Raw genomic sequence first — 10,473 nt, forward strand, 5'->3', positions numbered from 1 at the left:
GAGGTCAGGATTGAACCTGGTTCTCCGGCACTGTGAGACAGCAGCTTTACTTGCTGTGCCACTTGGATGATATTAAAAACGGAATAAGAGATGCTCCGACACATGGCTGACAAATTTATCCTTCCAGTATTCTGTCTTTTTTGTTACAGTTAAATGTGGATATTCACACTTACTCTGAGGTTCATTTATCTTTGGGGGAATCACCAGTTCTTCTGAGGAATTCGGGAATTTTCATTCTGGCCATCATCTTTCCATGATAAAAACATTTAAAATCCTGGTACTCCATCTGTTTTAGCAGCTTCTAGTTGTTTCTGCCAACAATCCAGTTTCCTACCTTTATCCCATTACTGTTATCCTATCAACTTGACCGCTGAGTTCAAGCTACAATAACAGATGCCAGGGTGGTGGCAGAGCCAGATAGGATAGTGGCATTGAAGAGGCCTTTAAATAGGCACATGCAAGGAATGGAAGGATATGGATCACGTCCAAGCAGAGGTGCTTTGTTTAACCTGGCATCATGTTCAGCACAGACATTGTGGGACGAAGGGCCTCTTCTTGCGGTGTACTGCTTCTATGAGGTAGAAGACCCTTGTCGTCCATGTATCGGTGTAAGGTGTATTGCACACTTCAGTCAAGGAGATGGTGGTGGATGTTCTCTAAATGCCAGCTTCATTGACATCTCATAATCAATGCGAGGATCTTGTTTCTGGAGTTGAGGTGAAAAAGACTGAGCAGGTCCCTCTTTGTTCCGTAGATCAACTCCCACGCCAGTCAAGAGCTCGTTTGAGGAGTGTTGAAGTGAAGAATGTTGAGAAGAAGTTCGATGTGTTGACTCTGCCTTGCTTGCCCAATGTGATTGAATAAACTCAACACCAGCAAATCATGAAGGAGAGTGGCCACACCCACAGCAATCTGCTTCCAAGATTTTAGCAATGCCCAGGGCGACTTGGTGTCAAATTGTGTTATGAGGTCTCTCCTATGAAGTGACCTGGGATGCTTTCCTATCCAATCTATCTCTCCCTGAGAATGCATTGTCCATGGTCCTCAAAGTTCCTCTAAGGATACGCCCACCCCCGCGCCCATTGGCTGCTCTGCCGGTCTGACGTCACAAAGGGAGTGAGCGACAGACCAGAGCTTCTATTGGACGGCGGTATGTCGATCATAGCGTCTTGGCTGTTGATTGAGGGGTGGGGTTGTCAATTAATGCAGGGGGCGGGAGCAGTGGAGGGGGCGGGCGCGGGCGCGGGAGCTGACGGTTGGCCTCCCCCCTTCCCGCGCGCTCAGCTCAGCCCTGGTCCCTCGCTCGCGCCGCGTCGTCGCCAGGCTGGCGGTTAGCGACTCGGTGGCGCCGAGACCGGGCGGGCGGGCGACCCGCAGCGACGTGTGAGCGAGGGAGGGAGGGAGGGAAGTTTGGCTGGTGAGTGTCAACATGGTGAGGAGGGGCTAGGAGAGGGGAGGATCTAGCAGGATGGAGGGGGTAGAGGGGAAAAGAGAGGGTGGAGGGATAGAGAGAGAAGGGCTAGAAACATAGACAGGAGTAGTCCATTCGACCCTTCGAGCCAGCACCGCCATTCACTGTGATCATGGCTGATCATCCACATTCAGTACCCCGTTCCTGCCTCCTCCCCATATCCCCTGATCCACTATCTTTAAGAGTTCTATCAAACTCTCTCTTGAAAGCACCACACAGAGAATTACACAGATTCACATTGCTCTGTGTGAAAAAGTTTATCCTCATCTCTAAACGGCTTACCCCTTATTCTTAAACTGTGACCCCTGGTTCTGGACTCCCCCAACATCGGGAACATGTTTCCTGCCTCTAGTGTGTCCAAACGCTTAACAGTCTGAAGAAGGGTTTCGGCCCGAAACGTTGCCTTTTCCCTTCGCTCCATAGCTGCACCCGCTGAGTTTCTCCAGCACTTTTGTCTACCTTAATAATCTTATATGTTTCAATAAGATATCCTCTCATCCTTCTAAATTCCAGAGTATACAAGCCCAGCTGCTCCATTCTATCAACATATGACAGTCCCACCATCCCAGGAATTAACCTCGAGAACCTACACTGCACTCCCTGAATAGCAAGAATGTCCTTCTTCAAATTTGGAGACCAAAATTGCACACAATACTCCAGGTGTGGTCTTACTAGGGCCCTGTACAACTGCAGAAGAACCTCTTTGCTTCTATACTCAACTCCCCAGATCACTCCGACCTGCGCGAGATAACCACTGATGAGGTGTTTGCGCAGTAATCAACCAGAACCAGATCTCGCTGTACTTCCCCTTTTTCCAACTTGACACCATTCAGATAATAATCTGCCTTCCTGTTTTTGCCACCAAAGTGGAGAACCTCACATTTATCCACATTAAACTGCATCTGCCATGCATCTGTCCACTCATCCAACCTGTCCAAGTCACCCTGCATCCTCATAGCATCCTCCTCATAGTTCACCCTGCCACCCAGCTTTCTGTCATCTGCAAATTTGCTAATGTTACTTTTAATCCCTTCATCTAAATCATTAATGTATATTGTAAATAGTTGCGGTCCCAGCACCGAACCTTGCGGTACGCCACTAGTCACTACCTGCCATTCTGAAAGGGACCCATTTATCCCCATTCTTTGTTTCCTGTCTGCCAACCAATTTTCTATCCATGTCAGTACTATACCCCCAATACCATGTGCTCTAATTTTGCCCACTAATCTATGTGGGACCTTATCAAATGCTTTCTGAAAGTCCAGGTACACTACATCCACTGGCTCTCCCTTGTCCATTTTCCTAATTACACCCTCCAAGAATTCCAGAAGATTAGTCAAGCAAGATTTCCCCTTCGAAAATCCATGCTGACTTGGACCGATGCTGCTACTGCTATCCAAATGTGCTGCTATTTCATCTTTTATAATTGACTCCAGCATCTTCCCCACCACTGACTTTGGTGCCTTCCCACACAGTGGGAAACTTTGATTCTGCTGTGTGGGGATGTTTTATGTCAAATTCTATAGTGTGTGTTCTTTATACCCTTTCTGGCTTACCCTTCACCACCTCCAGTTTAAATTCCATTTGGAATATTTTGGAGGACCCAAGAACCAAGAAGAACCACTGATGTCAGGCTAACTGGTCTATAATTCCGTTTTCTCTCTCCCACCTTTCTTAAAATGTGGGATAACATTAGCTACCCTCCAATTCACAGGAACTGATCCTGAATATAAAATATGAGGGGTGTTGAGGGGGGGGTGAGGAAGGCTTGAGATAGAAGGGCTGGGGATGGTGAGTTATTAGGGTAAGGGGAGGATGGGTGGGGGGAAGGTAGGGACTAGAAGGAGGCATTAGCTGGGGGGAGGGGCTTGAAAGGGCTAGGAGGGGAGGGCGTGCAAGGAGGGAGAGGTTAGGAAAGGAGGAGGGAGGCTAGCTAGCAGGATGGATGGAGATGCTAGAAGAGGAGCTGGAGAGAGAAGGGTTGGGAGGGCTCCTCATCTTACAATAAAGCCCCCTTGATCTAGATTCTCCCATGAGTGAAAATATCTTATCGTATACCCTTCCTGGGATCTTGTATGTTTCAATAGGTTCACCCCCATCCCAACTAACCTCCAAAGAATACAGAAACAAAGTGCTGGAGTAACTCAGTGGGTCAGGCAGCATCTCTGGAGGACATGGATAGTTTAGATCATATGATCATAAGGGATAGGAGCAGAATTAGGACATTCGGCCCACCAAGTCTACTCCGCCATTCAATCGTGGCTGATCTATCTCTCCATCCTAATTCCATTCTCCTGCCTTCTCCCCTTAACCTCTGACACCTTTCAGGTCGAGATCTTCCTTCAGACCCTGAAGTGTCACCTTCCATGTTCTCCAAAGATGCTTGGTTTAGTTTAGTTTATTCATGTGTATCAAGGTACAGTGAAAAGCTTTTTGTTGTGTGCTAACCAGTCAGTGGAAAGACTATATATGATTACAATTGAACCATCCACACTGTACAGATCTGTTGGAGTACTGGTTTAAAAGAGTGGAGCAATTGTAATGCGTAATTGCAGATCCACTTCTGGGACCAGCATACAGAGAGTCTGCTGGCTTGGGCGCCGTCTTCATGTCATGAATCAGACGACGTTTTGGGTCGAGACCCTCCTTCAGACCCTAAAAAGTCACCTTCCATGTTCTCCAAAGATGCTGCCTGACCTGCTGAGTTACTCCAGCACTTTTTATTTGTAAACCAGTATCTGCAATTCCTGTTTTCTCCAAAGAATACAGATCCAACTTCTTTACCTGCTTGTCATGGATCAATCCTTCTGCTCTAGGAATGAATCCATGATACTGGTGAGGTGAGAACATGAGAGAGGAGGGGTTAAATCCGTAATGGGGGTGGCTGGAGGGACGGGATGCTGCAAAGGGGAAGTAAAGGGGGCAGACGATGGAAAAGGAGGCGAGGGATGGGGTGCAATGGAAAGTAGAAGATATGAGGATGACTGGTGCTGAATCTGGACTCAATTGCTGTGGAACAGGTCTTGAAAAAGCTCTTTATCAAACAAAGGTGTTTCTTTCCTCGCATGTCCACATGCAGGCAATCAATGGAAATCAAATTGCCCTATGAAATGGCCTGATAAGCCACTAAGTACAGGCAATTAAGGGTGAACAATATTTGGCTTTGTCAATGATACCCTTAGTTTTTATATGAGTTTTAAACAAAAACTAATTGTTGATTACAAATTAAATATATCAGTACAGCATTAAGACCCTATTGATGAGAATATTTAGAACCCAGTAATGCTCCTTATCGCAATGTCACTAAACAGATGACCTGTATATTTACATATGCTGCTGGTGGAAGCCTGAATGTAAACAAATTGTACTTTACAAGGGAGATAACACTTCAAAATACTTTCTGGTGTGTGATGTGCCCGGGAACAAACTGAAAGGGACACGGAATACTTTGTATAACTAGAAGTAACCATTTGTTTCTTTATCTTTGAAACATTCGTTGTCAATTTGTTTTGTGTGTTATAGTCTCATTAACTGAAATTGAAATGCCAACAATGATTTTTCACTTTTTGTAAGTTGAGCTGTGAGCTTTACAAGTTCCTTGTCTTGGTGGATATTACTAAGAATAGACATTAGGACATGTGTAGGAAGGAACTGTAGATGTTGGTTTAAACCGAAGATAGACACAAAAAGCTGGAGTAACTCAGTGGGTCGGACAGCATCTGGTAATGTTTCGGGTCAAGACCGTTCTTCAGACTGAGAGTCAGGGGAAAGGGAAATTAGAGATATAACCAGTGATATAGAGAGATATAGAACAAATGAATGAAAAATATGCAAAAAAAGTAATGATGATCAAGGAAACGGTTCATTGTTAGCTGAGGGCTAGATGAAAACGAGTTACAGACAATGAAACACCAGGATGACATTGAAACTAGTACAACAACTGGGGTCAGGGAGGGACGGAGAGGGAATGCAAGGATTACTTGACGTTAGAGAAATCATATTCATGCTGCTGGGGTGTAAGCTGCCCAAGCGAAAAATGAAGTGCTGTTTCTCAAATTTGCGTTTGGCCTCATGCTGACAATAGAGGAGGCCCAGGACAGAAAGGTCAGTGTGGGAAAGGATAGAGGAATTAAAGTGTTTAGCAACCGGGAGATCAGGTAGGCCAGGTGGACTGAGTAGCAGATAATGTCAGTAAAGAATCAGAGTAAGTTTAAAAAATAAAAACAGAAAATGCATTGAAACACTGATCAGGCCAGACTGCATCATTAGGATGATGAACCAAATTAAAGTTTCAGGTCAAAACCCTTTGTCAGAACTGGAAAGGAGACAAAATAAGTTGCATAAAGTGGGGGGGGAGGATGGATATCTCTAAACTGGGGTGACCATGGAGATATGTTGAGACACATTTATCTGGTCAATGAGTGAGTAGCAAAAGCATAGAATGAAGAATGGAGGACTGGCAGAATGCTGAGCATGGAATTCTGTCCAGCAGGTCAGCTGGGCATGTCCTTCACTCCCAGAAGAAAAAGGGAATAGAAAAAAACAAGCTGAGCTAATCTCACAGATGGACAACTCATGCAGAGAAATCAAGTTAGTTGAGAGTGTGGAGTTCAGTACTGAATCTGGAAAGCTGCAACCTGCCCATGACAAACGTTAAGGGGCTGTTCTTCAGGTTTGTTTTAGGCCACGTTGTAACAGTACTTGAGGCCACTAAGCAATCAGTCAGGATGCAGTAGCAGGCCATAGGCAGCTCGGGTCACCCCTGAAGACTGAATGCAAGTGCTCCACAAATTTATCACCCATTTTATGTTTGGTTTTTCCAACATGTTGGAGACAACAGACACAAAATGCTGGAGTAACTCAGCGGGACAGGCAGCATCTCTGGAGGGAAGGAATGGGTGACGTTTCGGGTCGAGACCCTTCTTCAGACTGAACTCTTCAGAGATGCTGCCTGTGCCGCTGAGTTACTCCAGCATTTTGTGTCTACCTTTGATTTAAGCCAGCATCTGCAGTTCTTTCCTACACATGTTGGAGACTACATTGTGAACACTGAATGCAGTACATTAGATTGGAGGTGCAAGTGAATTGCTGCCTCATTTGGAAAGACTATTTGTGTTCTTGGATTATGGGAAGGAATGAGGTGAAAGGACAAGTGTTGCATTGCCTGTGGTTGCGAGAAGATTGCAGGGAGTTGTGATGGGGACAGTCCCTACGAAATGCTGAAAGAGGAGAAGATTTGAAGATATAGAGAAAGCTACATTGCAGATGCTGGAAACTGGAGAAAAAAAATTGCTTAAAGAATCTAACAGGTTTAGCAACATCTGTGGAGGCAAAAGGGATATGTCAACATTGCGTCAAGATGCATCAGACCTGCAGTGGAAGAATAGGCTGAAACAATGGAACTGCCAGGGCAGGCCTGTGTGTAGAATTAGGGAATGAGGTGGAAGCAAATGTTGTAGGCCCGGGACACAGTGAAGCTGGAGGGAAGATCTCCCAAGGAAGTGACGTCCATGACTTTGAGGATGACTATGGTTTGATGGTGAGGTCATGATCCACAGGGACATAAAAAGTGTCTAAGAACTAATGTCTGGCCTCTGAGATTGTCCCCCAGTCAGAACAGCACCACCCTTGTCACTAAATATAGAACATAGAACCAAGAAAAGTACAGCACAAAAAAAGGCCCCTTGGCCCACAATACCTGTGCTGAACATGATGCCAAGATAAACTAATCTCATTTGCCTGTGTGTGATTCATATCCCTCCATTCCCTGCATATCTTTGTGCCTTTCCAAGGTTTCAAGATGATATTGAGGTTCTTAGTAAATGGAATGCTGCAAGTTCTGGAACTACTATTGTTTGTCATCTATACTAATGGTTTGTGTGAGAATGCAGTTAGCATGGTTACTAAGTTTGCAGTTGACACCAAAATTAGTGATGTAGTGGACAGCGATGAAGGATATCTTAGATTACAACAGAATCCAGATGAACTGGGGAGGTGGGCCAAGGAGTGGTAGATAGAATTTTAGTTGGACAAGTGTGAGGTGTTGCATTTTTAATTTTTTTAATTATTATTCAAAAATATTTATTTAAATATTAAAACATTATATACAATATAATAAAACCAAAACAGAACCCAACAGAAAACAATAATACAAGATAAACAAATATACTAAATAAACCACTATACAACTATGTTACAATCCTTGTCAAGGATGCATTCCACCCCCTGCGGTGCCCAGCGGTCCCGGAAATCCCTGAGGGTGCCCATGGACAGCGCGTAGTCCCTCTCTAACACCACCCGGGCGCGAATGTAACCCCGGAAAAGGGGCAGGCAGCTGGCTCGGGCAGAGCCTTCCTCCACCTGGCGCGTGACTCGCAGATAACCAGCTTGGTGACAAGTGCATCCAGGTAGAGCTCCTGAAGGACCGTGTTGGGGAACTGGAGAAGCAAGTGGATGACCTCAGGTTCGTCCGAGAAACTGAGTCGTTCCTCGACAAGTCCTACAGTAAGATTGTTACACTTAAGGTACTGGAAGAGAGAAGGTGGGAGACAGTGAGAAAGGGAGGGAAGCATGGAATGCAAACGTCCCCGGGTGTTGTACCTCTTGTGAATAGGTTCACCCACTTAGAAGCTGTCGGGACAGAAGACGTTTATACACTGAGCAGCGGACTGGCTTGTAATGCAAATAGGGCTGTTGAGCCAAAACCAAAAAGGCCAAAGTCAGGCAACGCAATTGTAGTGGGAGACTCCATTGTGAGAGGTACGGACAGGGGTTTCTGCGGCAATAGACGGGATTCGCGGATGGTGTGCTGCCTTCCTGGTGCCAGGATCCAGGATGTCACGGACAGAGTGCAGAAAATCCTCAAGGGCGAAGGTGAACAGCCGGAAGTGGTAGTGCATGTCGGCACAAACGATGTCGGAAAGAAGGGGATGAATATTCTGCAGCGTGACTTTAGAGAGCTCGGAAAAATGCTGAAAAGCAGGACCTCCAGGGTTGTTATCTCCGGTTTGCTTCCAGTTCCTCGTGCTGGCGAGAGCAGGAACAGGGAGATACGGGACCTGAATGTGTGGCTGAGGAACTGGTGCACGGGGCAGGGATTTAGATTCTTAGATCACTGGGATCTGTTTTGGAGTAAGGGGGAATGGTACAAAAGGGACGGATTGCATCTTAACAGGTGGGGGACCAGCATTCTGGCAGGCAGGTTTGCCACTGCTACACGGGTGGTTTTAAACTGAATAAGGGGGGTGGGGTGTCAAATGGGATAGTTGAGGATGGAGTTAAAGGGAAAGGGTTTCTTAAATGTGTGAGTGGAGAGACAGAGGGGTGTAAAATGAGGGTAGAAGCAATAGGTAGCAAGGTGAAAAGTAAAAGTGGCAGGCAGACAAATCCAGGGCAAAAATCAAAAAGTGCCACTTTTCAACATAATTGTATAAGGGGTAAGAGTGTTGTAAAAACAAGCCTGAAGGCTTTTTGTCTCAGTGCAAGGAGCATTCGTAATAAGGTGGATGAGTTGAATGTGCAGATAGCTATTAATCACTATGATATAGTTGGGATCACGGAGACATGGCTCCAGGGTGACCAAGGCTGGGAGCTGAACATCCAGGGATATTCAATATTCAGGAGGGATAGACAGAAAGGGAAAGGAGGTGGGGTAGCGTTGTTGGTTAGAGAGCAGATTAACGCAATAGAAAGGAAGGACATTAGCTTGGAGGATGTGGAATCGATATGGGTAGAGCTGCGAAACACTAAGGGGCAGAAAACGCTAGTGGGAGTTGTGTACAGGCCACCTAACTAGTAGCGGAGTTGGGGATGGCATCAAACAGGAAATTAGAAATGCGTGCAACAAAGGTAAAACAGTTATAATGGGTGACTTCAATCTACATATAGATTGGGTGAATCAAATTGGCAAGGGTGCTGAGGAAGAGGATTTATTGGAATGTATGCGGGATAGTTTTCTAAATCAACATGTAGAGGAACCAACGAGAGAGCAGGCTATTCTAGATTGGGTATTGAGTGATGAGGAAGGGTTAGTTAGCAGTCTTGTTGTGCGTGGCCCCTTGGGCAAGAGTGACCATAATATGGTTGAGTTCTTCATTAGGATGGAGAGTGACATTGTTAATTCAGAAACAAGGGTTCTGAACTTAAAGAAAGGTAACTTTGAGGGTATGAGACGTGAATTGGCCAAGATAGACTGGCAATTGATTCTTAATGGGTTGACGGTGGATATGCAATGGAAGGCATTTAAAGACTGCATGGATGAACTACAACAATTGTTCATCCCAGTTTGGCAAAAAAGTAAATCAGGGAAGGTAGTGCATCCGTGGATAACAAGGGAAATCAGGGATAGTATCAAAACAAAAGATGAAGCGTACAAATTAGCCAGAAAAAGCAGCCTATCAGAGGACTGGGAGAAATTCAGAGTCCAGCAGAGGAGGACAAAGGGCTTAATTAGGAAAGGGAAAATAGATTATGAAAGAAAACAGGCAGGGAACATAAAAACTGACTGCAACAGCTTTTATAGATATGTGAAGAGAAAAAGATTAGTTAAAACAAATGTAGGTCCCTTGCAGTCAGAAACAGGTGAATTGATCATGGGGAACAAGGACATGGCAGACCAATTGAGTAACTACTTTGGTTCTGTCTTTACTAAGGAAGACATAAATAATCTGCTGGAAATAGCAGGGGACCGGGGGTCAAATGAGATGGAGGAACTGAGTGAAATCCAGGTTAGCCGGGAAGTGGTGTTAGGTAAATTGAATGGATTAAAGGCCGATAAATCCCCAGGGCCAGATAGGCTGCATCCCAGAGTACTTAAGGAAGTAGCCTCAGAAATAGTGGATGCATTAGTGATAATTTTTCAAAACTCTTTAGATTCTGGAGTAGTTCCTGAGGATTGGAGGGTAGCTAATGTAACCTCACTTTTTAAAAAGGGAGGGAGAGAGAAAACTGGGAATTACAGACCAGTTAGTCCAACGTCAGTAGTGGGGAAACTGCTAGAATCA

The sequence above is a fragment of the Amblyraja radiata genome, chromosome 39 (genome assembly GCF_010909765.2).
Source record: "Amblyraja radiata isolate CabotCenter1 chromosome 39, sAmbRad1.1.pri, whole genome shotgun sequence".
NCBI classification, from domain to species: domain Eukaryota; kingdom Metazoa; phylum Chordata; class Chondrichthyes; order Rajiformes; family Rajidae; genus Amblyraja; species Amblyraja radiata.